This window comes from Pongo abelii, chromosome 8, assembly GCF_028885655.2.
Source record: "Pongo abelii isolate AG06213 chromosome 8, NHGRI_mPonAbe1-v2.0_pri, whole genome shotgun sequence".
NCBI classification, from domain to species: domain Eukaryota; kingdom Metazoa; phylum Chordata; class Mammalia; order Primates; family Hominidae; genus Pongo; species Pongo abelii.
This window is the reverse complement of record NC_071993.2, coordinates 133,553,032-133,569,657: the sequence shown is the minus strand read 5'-3', so window position 1 is coordinate 133,569,657 and position 16,626 is coordinate 133,553,032. Positions and strand designations below refer to the sequence as shown.

Genomic DNA, 16,626 nt, shown 5'->3' with positions numbered 1-16,626 from the left:
TGATTTATTTTAGGTGGGAGGAAAAGCCATCAGAGAGACCTAAGCTGAGCATTACCATAACCTGACCTACATTTTCTCAAGATCTCAGGTGAAGCAGGAAAGTCAACAAAGCAAGAGAGTCCACCAAGTGAGTGGTACAGGTGGGGATGGAGAGAGTATAGTTGGAAGGACGTTTCAGTTATGCAGAATTAGTGCTTGCAGATGGATTCCATGCAGAACGTAGGGAAGCAGGGGTTGACTTAATGCCGAGATCTGGAGGTAAAGAAGTCATTGAACTAAGGGATGTGATGGTTAAGGTTAGTACAGGTCCTAATCATTAACTGATCATTTTCAAATGCATGTGACAGTGGGCGGGCCACTGTATGTTCACCAGTCCCTGGGGACAACCTTCATCTCCAGGCAGAGACTGATGTGCCTGAAAGCTCCCAAGCACTGGGCCAAATGGTACATGGAGCTATAGCCGTGTTTAAAGATGCCTGTAAATTCAAGCAATGGGAAAAGTGCCCTGAACCATGAAATGGTCCTACGTGGAAAATTAGAATGTTAAAGCCAATAGAAGACCGAGCAAATTTTGCCAAATTAGAAATTACTATACTTACATAAGACAAAGCAGAACAGAGCTTTATTTTCAGTTGCTTTTTAGTGACATTTTGAGTTTGGCCCACAGTGTTACTTGCATTTTGAGTGGTATTAACATTTTATCACACTTTTCTCTTTAAACGTTACTGTAAAAGTATGTTTGTGTTTTTAAGTGTGATTTTATTATATCCAAGAGGCACCTTTTTATCTTGGCCATACATAATCACAAGTGAATAATAAAAGTCATTAGGAAAATAAAATTATCTTTTTAAAAATGTTCTTCCCAGTAAACTTTTCTGGAATACAGATCTTTTGAACCAGAATGCAGTACTCCACTAGCCAATAAAAACCTTTCAGTATCCTGGTCATCAAAGAAAAGATGGGATATATTTTTCAAGGGATAAAAGGAGCATTACTTAAACTGTGTCCATGTAAGAAATCGAGCAGGATGTCATGTTATCCCACATCGAAACCAATTCAATGACAAGTAACCAGTCTGCTATTATAATCGAGAGGGAACTGGATGTCTTGGGCAGTGAATCTCTCTGGTTCCTTTTTGTTTATGTTCTTAAAATCCCAAATAGAAACAATACATATGTTTTCCTTCTCTGCATTTTATTTTTAGAAAATCTGGAAAATGAAATGCCTTCAGTTCAGCCACATGACTTCCATTAGCCTTAATGGGAGAAAGGCATCTTCATGGAGAAAAAGAATAACCCCCATGTGTATAAATAACAGCAGGCCTGCAACCATGGGGAGGCCTTGCTGCCATGCCTGTTGTCAGCTGCGTTCTGGAGGGGGTGGGTCTTGCCCAAGTCAGACTCCCATTCAGGATGAGTTGGGATTGAACAATCAGGGCCTCTCAGGAGCTCAGCACCCAGGAGCACCTTCTCTGGCCCAGCTCTTTGCCCTCTGGATCTGGGCTGGGCAGGCTCTGCATGATTTACCAGAAATCCCATGCCATTTGGATTGAGCCCCCTTCTTACTGGATTCTCTTCCTCAACTCCAAAGCGTACACCAGTGTGACCCTAGAGCTTGTCCCATTGACTGGTCTTTTCTGATAAATTTGTGCAGTTGTCATTCATTTCAGTTCAACCAGCATGAACCTGAGCCCCAGCTCCCTGGGAAGCCCATCAGGAGGACCACCCACATTGGAATGACGCACAGCCCCTTCCCTCAGTGCTTGCAGACTTGTCATAGAAGTGTCCAGACATTCTTATTCACTGGTTGGCCTTGGACAATTATGTTCTTTTACTCTTCACACCCTGGGGTAGAGCGGGAGTTCAGCACAAATCTCACTATATGCTTCTCAGCCCCATTCCCCACCCTAGTGCAAATTTCGGTGTCCAGATGAATCTGACCAAGGTGTTTAAGGGCATCTTTGAAGGTGAGAAGAGAGAGTATGCTTGTTCCAGCAGGGAAGGGCACAGAGGGGCAGAGGCTGATGTCACCCCCACTTCATTCCTGTTTTGCACTTAAAGTTCACTGAGCATCTCAGATCTCCTCCAGCTCCTGAAGGCAGCTCCATATCCTTCTCCCCTGTTCCCCAGGGGACACAACACAAGAAAGGAGTTGGCACATTGAAAGGACAAGACCAAGGCCAGGGGTGTTGGACAGCAGAACCTCCTCCTCCAGCACGCTTTGGTTTGTTCTAGTCAAAGGGCAGCCCTTAGCTCACCCTCCAAGATGGTCACACCCCTAACTCGCATCGATCTTCATCTGGCCTTCATCCAGTAACTCTGGCAAAAAGGGCAGGAAACAGCCATCTTTGAGCACGGGGATTAGACCTGGGTCAAACATTTAGCAAACTGGCTTCCTGCCTTTCTGTGTCATCTTGTGTGTATACATTTTTTCTTAGACTTAAAATAAAGAACAAAGTCTATGTCACTTACAGATCCTCTGTTTAAAGTCGTGCCTTAGCTATGGGCCATCCTAGGGCTGAGTCAATTATAACAAAGGCTCATGTTTGTGCACTGCATTGTTCTTGTCGCATTCATTTTCCAGTGGTCCCATTTCCTCCTCCTGGAGCAGGATGGCGATCAGCCTGTGATGTAGATGAGGAACTTGAGACCAGATGGGTGGAGTGGTCTGTGCATCGTCACCCACTTGATGGGTGGCAGAACCAGGTGGGAATAGGTCCCAGTTATTCATTCAAGGATTCCAAGTTATTCCAAGGGCCTGTATTCCAAGTTACTTCCAATGCCTTTCGTCTTTCTCAAATGATGCTGTGTCACAAACCAACCACCCTGAGAGATTTTATTCATGGTCTCGCTGGGGGACTCTGCCAGGGGCATGAGTCAGCAGAGCTGGGCTTGGTGGGATTCTGAGCAGCTGATGACCTATCTCTCCAACAGATTGATGGGAACTACACCATGATCAGATGTACCTGGGTGCTTTAAGAACTATAGCACAGGATTTTACAGATATGTTTATGCCATTTCTGGTGAATCAACAGATGCAGAGATTGTATGTATGGCAGAGCTGCTGAGAAGTGACTCAACTATATAAAAAACTCCTATTCCATGAGGAACTTTTTAAATCTCCCACAAATGACCACTTTTAGAAACATTGCATGTTTAGGCTTAGGGAAATGGAGCAAAAACTGTACAAAGAGCTCCCTTGTACCCCTGGCTCTGCTTCCCTAATGCTAACATGTAAGATGTTAACAATGACCATTCTTTTGTTTTTTTCTTAAAGAAACAAGCAAATGCAACCTAAAGACCAGCTTCCTGAAAACTCACTTTTTAAGGGGATCTGTACTTGCTCTAAAAAAGATTTCTTTGAAAAGTGTCAAGGCAAAACACAAAGAAGTGTGGCAGGTACTGCGTAGACCCAGAGGATGTGAAATGTGGCAGGCTTATCTTCCTAAGAGAAGCTTTGGGAAAATTTGACTGGGGTGTTCCAAGGTTTAAAAGCCCAATGAAAAGAAATCATCTATCTTTTTTTTTTTCGTGTTCTTCAAAAATATTGAATATTCTGACCCAAAAATGAGGAAAAGGTCTGGGGAAAAAATACGCACATCCTACAGTCATTCCGCATAATTCATTGCCAGTGGTGTGAGTTTATATAAAACAACACTCAGCTGTATTCACTGAGCACTTAAAAATGTCAGAAGTTTGCCTTCTCCACATTGATCCAAAAATACAAAAAAAAAACAAAAACAAAAACAAAAATTAGCCGGGCGTGGTGGTGAGCACCTGTAGTCCCAGCTGCTGGGGAGGCTGAGGCAGGAGAATGGCGTGAACCCGGGAGGCGGAGCTTGCAGTGAGCCGAAATCATGCCACTGCACTCCAGCCTGGGTGACAGAGTGAGACTCCGTCTCAAAACAAACAAACAAAAAAAAGTAAAATAGTGATACATTTATTTTCCAAAAGAAATCCCTCCCTTCTTAGGGTGTAAAGGAAATGCTTTTCCTAGGTGCAAATATTCATGGTAGCTTTCAAGAAGCAGTTAACCATATTTCTATTTTCTATACCTAAGTGGTCTCACGGGGCAAAGCCGTAAACCAAATATGTTTTGTTTCTTATGAATTACTCTCAGCGAAGAGAAATAAATAACTCAGGAAGTCCGCGTTAAATGGGAGTGATTAGAAAGCGGAGCATTTGTCTGGTGCCACAGCACCTGTTTATTGCATTGAGAAATGGTCGTCATTTGGGGAGGGACTCGGCAACAAAAGGACATTAAATGTCTAAGCCTAGCAGTCACAGGAGACGGAGGCAGAGAAAACCAGCTGGGGTCAGTGTCGCCTTCCTTGCATCCTGCCTGCGGCCTGGCCTGCACTGCCGCGGGCTCCTTTGGTCGCTTGATTTATTCTTAGTGACTATTTTCATGTGGCATGTGCTTCTCTTCAGAGGCCCTAGGGACTGTCTCCAATTCTGATTGTCAAAAATAGTTCTTCAAAGGGCACAGTATTCTTAGAAGGAGATGCACACAGGGCCACGTGTTTCCAGCTGAGTTTGGGTTGACGTGATTGAGGTTTGCAAAAAGTGTCTGAGAAAACCAGAGAGATGATGTCAGCCAGGCTAGGAAGCGCTTCCAGCGGCCCCAGGAGCGCTGAGAAGTGGAACTCGGGGCCTTTTCCACGGGAATCCTGCAGCCTTGGAATTCACTTCCTTTCCTGACATGGAATCCTCTAAGATATTTCTATCTTCCCAAAATGGGGTTTCCAGATCTTATAATGGAAATGAGGGTCTGACGGGGCTGGAGGGAGGAACAGGACTGACCTGACCGGGAGAGGCAGGAAGTGGAGGTGTTTTGTGCGAGGCAAGCCTGTCTGCCTCCCGGCCCCAGCCCACAAAGCACCAAAACCATGGATCCCTTACAGTCGGTGTCCTGAAAACACGTTTGGACGTTGAATACATATCAAAAAAACATTAGAAAGGGGATTCTGTGATCAGAGCTCTCAACAGTGATATAAAACCTGTGATTTTGTAACTCCTCCTTAGGCCTAGTGTTTGGTCATATATATTTCACATTTCAAATTGACTCTTTAATTTTGTTCATTTCCTTCACAACTCAGCATGAAATCAACCCATTTCTGGCTTTAGTCCCATGACCATGAGTTAAGGTTAAAGATTTGCTTCTTCCAGCACCTAATGATCTCCATCTTCAACTTAATTATTAAGTTTTGCCAAGCATACTCATATGCCCATTTGCTACTCATTTTTATAAAGAGGGGAAAATGTAGTATATGTTCAAATTATTGCCAGGAAACAGCTGTCCAAACAAGAATGACGGCCATGCTAATGACGAAGGCGGCGTCCTGAGCAGGAGGCTGTGGTGAGTCGATGCGCCAATGTTCAAAATCAATGCATGGAAGTTGTTGTAGGGGGATATTCTAAAATGTAGGAAAATCAAGATTAGGAACATCAAGATCTGCTTGTGTGTGGACCATCCCAGGGCTTAAGCCTAAGCATGAAGATAGTTGAGGGATGATTAAGGCCTTAATTTAGTATCCATGAGCCCTCACTCACTGATCTAGCTGGGGCCCTCCCTAGACTGCCTGCAAGTTTTAGTCTCATTCAAGATGTTTTGTGGCTTGCTGCCTTTTGGCTTTCAAAATAGTTCTCTCCACGTCCCTTTGACCAGGCTCATTAGCTCAAAGACTCTCCAGGGCTCTCTCAGCCAGCTCCCACATGTTGGATATATTTGTTTGGTGATTTGGACTGCTCAGTACAGGTGACATTCACTGCTCAGTGCTAGAGTCGGAATTGATTATCTGAAGGAGCCCGCCTGGTCTGCCCAAATGCAGATCAAAGTGATGTCCATTCCTTCTATGGAAGGGCCATTATTCCCCACTGGCCTCACCCCTCGTCCTTAGATCTCTGCGGCTTGCCCTTGGCTTACTTGCTGACAGAGGACAAAGCAAATAAGCCGATGATGTTGGGGGAGGCCTGCAGGCCATCTTGTAAGCCCCATCAGAGTGCAATCCTCATAGGGGAATGGCTGAATTGCAAGTTATGTTCAGATGTGGCTTAGTCAGGCATTGCCAAAGTTCCCTTGTTTTACAAGCCACATTGAAAGTCCTTTTCTTTTAAAAGATAAGTTAAGTCTATTCACATTTATTGATATGACCGATGTTTGGTGTCAACATTATCATAATTTAATAATTATTTTTATTTTTCATTCTTGTGATATTTCTTTCCAAGATATGTAGTCTTTGCTATATATGCATTTACATCTGTTTATTTGTTTTGGTATTTAAGAAGGTTTGTGTTTTTGTTCTAGCAGATACATTTGTACTTACACTATTTTAAATTTCTGTAGTCCTTTTTCTGAGAATAGTTGAAGGACAGGACAGAAGAAAGCCAGGCTGACTGTAGGAGTCCTTAAATTGTGTGTTCTCATTCTTGTTCTCTTTCTGGGAACCTGATGGGATTGCACAGCCGCCACCCTGACATTAATGGTTGAGGTAATCCTGAGTGAGGTGACTCGTCTAGAGTGGAGCCTTGATGGGCCAGGGCAATGATCCATTCCATCCACTCCTTTCAGCACCCACGGTCATGGAGGCAGATGGAGCCTCCTTGACCTTCCTGAATGACCATGATGGGCAGAGACCCCTGGGCTTGCACAGGCCATGTAACAGGTCCTGCTTCTCAGACGTGGACATGCATGTGAACCACTTGGGAACTGGTTACAATGCAGATTCAGATTCAGTGGCTCTGAGGTGAGGTCTCGGATTCTGTGTGTCTAGCAAGTTCCTGGGCATGGTGAATGCTACTGGTTGGTGTACCACATTTTTAGTAGCAAGGCACTGTGCCATCAAAATCTGCTTGCTTTTGTTCTTTGTTTCTTCACTGCAATGAAACCTAACCATGTGGGTCTCAAAGTATGGTTCCTGGAGCAGTAGCATCAGCATCACTTGGGAACTCAGAAATGAACATTTCTGGGGCTCACTTCTGATATACTAAATTGGAAACCCCAGAGTGGGCCCAGCAGTCTAAGTTTTAACAAACATGCCATGTGATTGTGCTCTATGCTACCACATATCTATCTACCCTTATACCTTGATAGATCAATTAGGACTTGTGTTTAACTCTGAGTAACTAGATACTCAAAAAGCAGTGGCTTAAAAAGGTGAGTGTATCTATTGTAACAAAAAAAAAAAAAAAAAAAAAATCCAGAGGTGGGCAGCCTGGGGGAGGGTATGGCTTTGGAATGTGACTCCTTCCTTTCTATTTCCTTTAGGTGTGGCTCTCATTATTATGCTCATAAAGTAGTTGCCAGGACTCCAGCCATCACATCCACATCCACACTAAATACTGTGCGGACCATCTCTTCTCAAGACCTGCTCAGTTCTCCCAAAGGACTTTTCTACTTATATCTCACTGGCCAGAGCAGTGGCCTATGATGCCAAAATGTTTTTAGCTAGGACCATTGCCATCTTGAACAAAATGGGGGTTTTCTAAGTTAAAACAAAAAACCAAAAATGGATATTGGTTAGGCAACCAGCTGTGCCTGACAACAGAGGTGGTAGGGACTTGAGGGCTCAGTGATTCTGAGTAAAAGGTATGAACAGAGTAGCATTCTGTGAGCTGGAAGAGTTAGTGGATGTAGTCAGAGAGTAGGAGGTTTTAATCTACAAGCTCAGAGGTGAAGCAGCTGTGGTTGTAGGAATGTGGGGCTGGTGTGGAGATGATGGCCATTGGATGTACGAGGCATGAGGGCAGGAATTTTGTTTCTTCACTGTTGCATCCCACGTGCCCTATAACATTTCCTGGCACATAGTAGGTACTCAATAAATAGTTAAATTGAAGATAAGTCAAAAAATTTATTTGAGGGAGCAGGAGAAACCCACAAAAAAACTTGGTTTCCTCCTTCCCTGGAATGCTAAAAGCTCAGTACCCTCAGATGAGAGTAGTAGGTTAAAAGTCTGACATGGAAGCCACCTCCCTTCTTCACTTAGGCACATGTGCACACAGACACACAGCCACATGCATGCATGCTTGCATGTACATGTCCAGTAATTCTGGGATGACCATCTGGTCCTGAGCAGACATTTCACTCTGTGGGGACCTTGGTCAACATTCCTCTATGCTGTTCCCTTCAATGCCTGGAAGATTACCTTGATTTTTTTTTCTTCCAATTTAACATGCAGCATTGCCTGTTTGGTAATTGTCAGAGTACCCAGGAAAGCAAGAGTGGGAGGAGACATGAAAGCCTGCTGAAATTGCCAGGCACCAGGAAGGAGAACCATCAACAGCAAGGAGCCCATCACCCCAGCACCACTCCCTAACAGGCATGTCTCGATGAACCTGTGCTGTTATATGTCAGTGGGTATGAGTATGAGAGAGGGTGACCCACTTGAGTTACAAGCTGTATCCAAAGTGGAAATGAAAGAAATGAAGGAAAAAGCTCATAGATTAATGTACTAGAAATATGTCATAGCTCCCAGAGAGAAATACTGTGAGCATTTTGGGGAGTGTCAGATTGTCAGTATTTTAATTTTTAACACTTTTCTATAGGTCAGGTTTTCTTTCTTTACAGTGATCATTTATTGCTTTTATACTTTAGAAAAAGATTTTCTAAATGGAAATGTCTTAATGAAAATAATTATTACTTCAAAGGGTCACTTTGGGAAACTTTAGCAGTAAGTTTTAAGAAAAGTTTAAAGTTATTTTTCTGTGTGCTTCTGGAATCTGGGCCATGCTTTGGGGATAAAGGACTGTAGGGTAACTGATATTCTGGGACTCTACTTCCTGAAAGTACGGTAGAAAGATGTGATCTAATAATTAATTGGAACTTGTTTCTATTGATCATGATTTGCGATATAGTCGAGGTAATCTTGTTATCAGGAAGCAGACAGACATGAGTGTGTCCACGTGTGTGTGTGTGTGTGTGTTTTATTTCTGCCTTCCAAATAGTTTTGTTGTGTTTTAAGACTCCTGTTCATCAACCTGAAAATCTCTAGGTTTATGACATTATTGGAATAATCATAACTAGCTAAAAACAGAAAATAATGGGTAACTGGCTAGTTATCCAGTCCTTTCTAGATATTCTTTGTGTGGGTTGACATATATATATATATATATATACACATACATATATTCCTACTTTGCAGCAACTGCATGTGAGTCTTTACTGCAAATGAGAGTTGCTTGCACAATTGCCTACATGGTACTTTGAAACCTGACACTATAACAATAACATTGAATATATTGTTTTTTTTCTTTTTCTCTGAATATACAGCGTGCTTCTGATCACTGAATTTGCATAATAGTATCCTAACACCCTATTGACGTCTTAACTATGGTTCTCCATTCCTGACCATCTGCCCAAGCTCGCAGAAGAAGGAAGGCTCTTCTCACATATCACTACCACTGTTTACAAGTTAGTCGGATTTCTTGGTCATCAGCCTCTCTGCCCCTGAGGTCTGCTGCTTTAGGGAGAAAAGGTTCTAATGGTTGATGTTTATAGCAGAAGAAGTCTGTTTACTGTCTAGAAAGGCATTTGTAGGAAGTCTGGTTTTCTGGTGAGGAAAGGCCCCCTCCATGTCTGCTTCCTCCAGCCCCGCCGTTGCCCCTTCATCCCTGTGGGTTGATTTTTAGCTTGGCTGTCCTCCTTGGCATTCCCATTCCTTCTCTCTCCTTTCTCTTCCCAGTGGCGCCCGCTCCAGCTCTGCTTTTGCTGTGGATCATCTTTGTGGGTAACGCAGCTCACTGCTTCCATCCTCTCTGCCGGGAGCTGTTTATCCCATTTGCTGTCTGCCTCCTCCTACCTTTTCTGACTCCCTTCCTGGGTTGCAACGCCACTACATAGAAATTGAACAGAAATGTGCTGAAACAATTATCGGTTGATTTTAAACAGAAGTCTGGATGCGGTGAAATACAGCGATACCAAATGGAGACCCAATCCCACGTGAGGAAATAGAGTTTTAACCTGCAGCCAATAGTTGAAGTCTTAACCAGAAAAAAAAGCAGAGAAAATATCTACCAGTCTTGTCCATGTAATAGGCTTGTTCTGTTCTGTTTTCTTTTCTTTCCTTTTCTTTTTTCTCTCTTCTTTTCTTTTTCTTCTTCCTTTCTTTTCTTTCTTCCTTTCTGTATTTTTTTTGTTTTTGAGACTGTGTCTTGTTCTGTCACCCAGGCTGAAGTGAAGTGGTGCCATCATGGCTCACTGCAGCCTCGAACTGCTGGTATCAAGTGATCCTCCCATCTCAGCCTCTAGAGTAGCTCGGACCACAGGCACATACCACCATGCTTGGCTAGTTTTTTTTGTTTGTTTGTTTGTTTTTTTGTTTTTTAATTTTTAGTAGAGTTAGGGTCTTACTATGTTGCCCAGGCTGGGCTTGAACTCCTGCACTCAAGCAATCCTCCTGCCTCAGCCTCCCAGCGTGCTGGGATTACATGTGTGAGACACCATGCTCAACCTCTTGTTTCTTAAAAGGCCACAAATTAACTTGACTTTCTTTTATTTCATCTTCCATGTATCGTAATTGGAGGTGGTTTTGGGTTTTCTCTCTCCTTTGAAAGGAAAAGAATAAAGCAAACAACACTTGCTTGAAAAGCTGTGCGATTAGAGTACCCATTGTTACTGCCTCTTCCTTCCTTTTTCGTGGCCTCCATGTCCATGGATTAGCATGCATCATGCAGAAGAATGCCTTCCCTCCTCCTCTGCAGCATGCAACATGCAGAAAAATGCCTTCTCTCCCTCTGCAGCATGCAACCTGCAGAAGAATGCCTTTCCCTCCACTGCAGGACACAACATGCAGAAGAATGCCTTCCCCGCCTCTGCAGCATCCAACTTGGAGAAGAATGCCTTCCCCGCCTCTGCAGCAGGCAACATGCAGAAGAACACCTTCCTTCCCCTCTGCAGCAGCCTCTCTCTTGCCAAAAGGAGACAGCAAAGGAGAGTGCTCAACTCACCTGCAGGCGCCCATGCAGAGTGGGTGTTCAACAGACACCCAAGCCTGCCAATGTCTCTTAACTGGTTTCCAGTTAGATGCTGTGGTTATGGAGCTTGCTGGAAAAGAACCCAGGTGAAAGGAAGAGGTGAGATGCTACGTATAAAATGCAGACCCGAGAGCTTTGCAAAGGTGTTGAGGGCAGAAGGCAGTCTGGGGCTGTTTAGGTTCATGGCAAAGAGCATTAGGGCTTTTAGGAGATGCTGAGGGCCACCCTGCAGTTGAGTTGAGAAACTGATCTTTATGTTGATGGCCCAGAGACAACGATACAAGCTTGGGTTACTGGAACTCTTAAGACATAGTTGGTTGTAAGATGGCCCAGATTCTGTGGGGAGAAAACGTCACCGCCCGGAACATCAGCATGTGGAGGAAATGTGTGGTTTACACTCAGGGAGGCCAGCTTTGTTCAGAGAGGTCTTTTTGGTTGAGTGGTTGGTTGAAGTCTGTTTTAAGAGGGCAGGAGGCTACACAGAGCTGTGACCCAAAACCTCAGAGACAATCTTTCTCTTCCTGAGTGAATGAATGTTCTAAAGAGCTAAGTCTCATCTTCAACACCAGAATACCTTTAACACAATTTAAACTAATCTGGAAATAAATGATTCTAATGCGACTTCTGTATGTCATTTACCTGCCTTGGGCTATTAAAATTCCCTGGGCAGCTGTACCCTCCCGGCTCGTATGTCTGATTTTCATAGTTTTCTTGCTCTTCCTTTGAGATGTGACTGACAGTCTTGCTGTTGTACTGGTTTCTGTCCTTAGCAACCACTCACGCTTTCTGGTTTTCTACTGTGCCAAAATTGCTACAATTATGAGACTGTGTGTGTGTAGGGAGCCACTGGCTCAACAGGGACTCATATAAGAACATCAAAGATTTGTACAATATTTGGAGAGATAATAAAGTATCTTTTTCTATCAGATTGGCTTATGGTGACATTTTCTGGCCAATGGAGGTAAAATGTCTTGAAAAAGACCCATCTTTTTCTCATATTGTCCTAAGGACCTGCATGGGCTGGCGGTATCCCCACCTAGCCCAGATGCATGCCTCTTCTCGGCTGTTCTTGATGATGTGTCATTGAGGTCCTTGAAATTCCGCCACCCCCAGTCCCTGCCCTGCATGGTTTTCCACAGGGCTCACATTTCACTGCAGAGTGTCCTGCATCAACTTATCCCTAAGGCCTGCAGTTGAACATGGTGAGGTCAGGAACAGAAAATCCAGACCAGCCCACTCCCCTGATGCTACTCCTGCCTGCCAGCATGCCTGGACACATGCCAGCCCTGCCTGATGCCAACCGTGATCAGTCCCTGGTGTCCAGGACTCATTCATCCCTTGCTACTTTCTTCCCCAGAATCATGTCCCACAAACTCACATGAAAGCTATGGCCCAGCCAACCTGCTGAAGCCTCCTCTGGAAGCTTTTATCTAACAGATACAATGATGTCCTTACCTTAAAATGGCTAGCTTTTGGCCAGGCGCGGCGGCTCACACCTGTAATCCTAGCACTTTAGGAGGCCAAGGCGGGCAGATCACGAGGTCAAGAGATCAAGACCATCCTGGCCAACATGGTGAAACCCCGTCTCCACTAAAAATACAAAAATTAGCTGGGCGTGGTGGCCGGCACCTGTAATCCCAGCTACTCGGGAGGCTGAGGCAGTATTGCTTGAACCTGGAAGGTGGAGGTTGCAGTGAGCCAAGATTGTGCCACTCCAACCTGGTGACAGAACGAGACTCTGTCTAAAACAAACAAACAGAAAAAGCTAACTTTGTGCTTGCTAGTCAGAATTTTGATATAAAAACATATTGGTTAAGGGTACCTACATAGGTGGGAAAATTAGAGACAAAAAGAATGTGGAGTAACTCACAGTTGAGGTGAGTGGTCCTGTCTCGTAGAATGTGGGTGGGTGCCATCCAAGAGTAGCTCAGATGTCTGAAGTCCGGGAAATATTCCGCTTCTTAATCTAGGAGGTAACTTTGTGGGTGCTCTGTTTAATATCTTTATATTGTAAATATAATGTATTTCACAATAAAAATGAACTTGAGGAAAACATAAATGGGCATTGCATCATGACCCAAGGGGCTCTTCTATGAGTCAAGGATATGAGTTCCACAGAAGGAATTTACAACTGTTGGGCAGAATCTTTTGGTTGGTTTTTGTTCACTTCCTGCTGCGTAGCTCAATTCTGGGATAATCAAGTTTGTGAGATTATTGTGCTATGGCATGTCAATCAATTTGGGAAAAGGGGATATGGGAAATGTTTCTATTTAAAGGACACTCATGATGGCCTAGCCCTCTCCATGTGTCAGAGTCAGGACAGGGGCTTTGAGCGCCCATCTAATGAATGGAAATGTCTGGGATAGGTGGCTTCGTCGGCAGGCTGCTCTCGAGATGGCCAGATCCTGCAGTGACTGTGGATCCTCAGTGGGGTGATGCAGTTTAGCATGTTGGGCATGAACAGAGAACTCTCCGTCCCACCCACACGTGGAGTGCATGGGAGGAGAAGAGCACACGTGCCGCCTTGTCCTGCGAGGGCCCACCTGAGAGTGACTGCACCGCTGACGATTGTACGTTTCAGAATGCGTGAAATGAGACCTGATCAATCAGTTGTCAGAAAAGTCCTTCTTTGGCTGCATATTTCTTTTCTCCAGTACACTAACTACCTTCTATTTTCTCTGAGTTGCTTTAACTCTTTCAAGTCACAGCCTGAACATCTGACTTACACAAGCTCATTCACATAAAAATTTACAATAAACCAGAGATAGATAGATAGATGATAGATAAATAGATTAAAATATTGATCGGTTGATCTCTATAAATCTATAAATAAATATGTTAATTTAAAAAATCGAACTCCAGGATGGATCCATATCACCTGGCAGATAGAGACTGCATCACTGATAACTAATTTGGTTTTTGATTCTGTCAGAGAGCTTTAATAAAAGAAAGTGATGCATGACTATTTTCAGACTTTTTCTGTCTGCAATATTTTGTACTTAAACAGAACCAATGTTTTGAAATAAAAGTTTGGAAACATTTTTCTGTATAATTTAGCAAAGCCAGCTTTACAATAGGTAGACAAATGTCTCCAAATGACAAAGGCTAATATAATTTCTTTCTTTTTGGTACTTTCTGTGTATCCAACACTGGGGCCTGCAGGCACTTTTGACCTACATTTTGTTTTTTTGTGCATAAGAACATGGAAAGCTGGGTTTCCCCTCTTGGTGAATAAGAAAATTGATGGCTCTCAGGTGGCCTCACCTGTGCTGGATCCCATGTCCAGGAAGGTGCTTTGAGGGCCCTCTAGCCCTACAGTTTTTGCTCTTCCCTGTGTACTACACAGCCTGGCCCCACCCCACACAGCCTGCTTTCCCTGGCTGGAGCAGTGGGGACTCCAGGACAGAGGGCGTGAAACAAATTGCAGACATCTGAGAAATTGATGAGAGAGGTTGGTAGTCGTGAGCTCAATTCCTTTTTATATATAAGACATTTGAGAAAATATAGCAAGAATATTCTTGGTGTGTGTGTGTGTGTGTATTTTTAGTAGAGATGGGGTTTCACCGTGTTAACCAGGATGGTCTCGATCTCCTGACCTCTGTGATCCGCCTGCCTCGGCCTCCCAAGCAAGAATATTCTTATAACTTTTGTTATTCCAGGGATTCCCAATGTGTTTTTTTCTGTCCCAACACACAAGAAGGCTAGGATGCATTCCCAGTGGCAGCAATGGTGGGGCCATTTCTCTTGGGTGGCATCAGCATGGGGGGTTGAAAATGTGGTGCAGTCCCTCCCTTATTTAAAAAGAGTAGCTCTTTAAAAAATGTATAGGGCATTCCAAAATAAAAGAGGTTTAAAAAAAATCGAAGAGTACAAAATGGGTGGTGAAAAGAAAGCCTGTCTTCCACTCCCAATTCCTAGTGTTACATTGCCCTCTCCTGAGACAACACAGTCTCCCGCATCTTCTGTGTCCTTTGAGAGATTTCTGAGTCTAAAAGCATTTACTGGGGAAGTACACTGTCCTGCATTTTGCTTTGTTCACTAGATAATGTATCTTACAGATTAACCCACATCCACCCAAGAACATCTGCCTCATTCTTTTTAACCGTTGCAGAGCATGGATGTACCATAATTTATTTAATTAGTCCCCTATCAATGGACATAGGGTGGTTCCCAGGCTTTTGATAGTACAACGTGGAAACAAGTGACATGTTGTAACATCTTTAAACCCACTGCTTTATTACAGCTATGCACGTTGACCCGATAAATTGTTTCCTATCTCTGTATTCGCCATAGTACGTAACTCGGCACCAATGCTTCTGCAATAGTAATCATAATGAACATTTATTCAAAGCTGACTGTGCATCAGGTACTATGCTAAACACTCTATATAAATTACTATTTCATTATAACATTACTTCAATTTTCATATTTGAGATTTATATAATATAGATATGTTGTTATATACAATATAATCATATAAATTATATAAAAGATATAATTTGTTATAGAAATAAACTGATTACAGAAACCTAAATAATATAATAATAAATAATTTAATATTAGTCCATTATATTATTGCCTCACCTCAATTTTATAGGTGAGGCTGGAAAGTTTAAATATAGCAGAGGTGGGATTTGAACTCAAGTACTCTGGCCCCAGAATCAAGGTGCTAACTCACTCTATTGCTCACTGCAGATAATGTAATATGAGTTCCTAAGGACACCACCAAGCACAATCTCTTTCAAGCCCAATCCAAGACAGCACTGTATACAGATGGCGCTCCTAACTGAACTTGCAGTGCTGTACTCCCCCCACAAGTCTGTCCCGAGAAAAGCACCATGTGCAGTAGAAGTCAGTACATTAGATTGGATTCATAAGAGATTTTGAGCACAACTCTCATTTTATTTTTAGTACACACAAAAGTATTTTATGGAAGCAGCAAGAGGCAACAAGAAGTATGCATGACTGTGTCTGCTCCTCCAGTGGAACAGAAGCCCACTAGACATTTCCTTACCATTGGGGATAGCTCTCCAAGCGATGACTGTCTGTCTAGAGACCTTTCTGAGCCCACAGAGAGACGACATCAAAGCTTCCTGAAACCCAGAATCCTTTTTCCTGGGTTTCTTTGCCCCTTACAAGATGTATGTGCATCTCCGCAGGAAGACAATGGTGTTCAGATAGAAAGCAAGTTCCCCAAAGGTAAGGAGCGAGGGTGCTGGGTGACATCATTCAGTCTTGACATTCGATAAAAATGTGTTGATTGCCTACCTGGACCTCGTGCATACTGTCACCGTTCACCTGATGAAGCCTCCCCTTCTCCAACTGGGAGAGCAGAAAGGGGACAAATGGTTGGCAAGTAAGAACCTCCCAAGCACCCAGGAGGCAGCCCTATGTGGGTCAGGGATTTTCAAGCCCACTGTGTACAAGGCCAGTACCCCCTTGAGGCTGAAAGAAGACCACACCCAGGTGCACAGCAGATTCTCAGGCTCAGCTAAGGAAGGATGGAGATGAAGGCAGGTGTGTGTGGCTGCTCTGAAGGCAGCAGGTCCGCTGGGTTGACTGTGACCCCGTGACTAACTAGCAGGGATGTAATGACTAAGGGGCGAGGCTCCCACAGGTCCCCAGCACTTAACAAGCATGAGACACTGGAACTCAC

The 16,626-nt window shown here is 43.7% G+C and overlaps 1 long non-coding RNA gene across 5 annotated transcripts in view; it reads left to right on the top strand.

Annotated features, from left to right (window-relative positions):
* Window positions 1–16,626, top strand: part of C8H10orf90 (chromosome 8 C10orf90 homolog) — a 102,029-nt gene that overhangs the window by 46,728 nt on the left and 38,675 nt on the right. For 2 of the 5 annotated variants that reach the window (XR_002916491.3, XR_008510705.2), the window contains exon 4: window positions 15,882–16,169. The exons of 2 other annotated variants lie outside the window; for them this stretch is intronic. This is a non-coding gene — a long non-coding RNA (chromosome 8 C10orf90 homolog). Of the gene's footprint in view, window positions 1–10,736; window positions 11,070–15,881; window positions 16,170–16,626 lie in introns of all 5 variants that reach the window. One more of the 5 variants, XR_008510704.2, reaches the window with a different exon arrangement.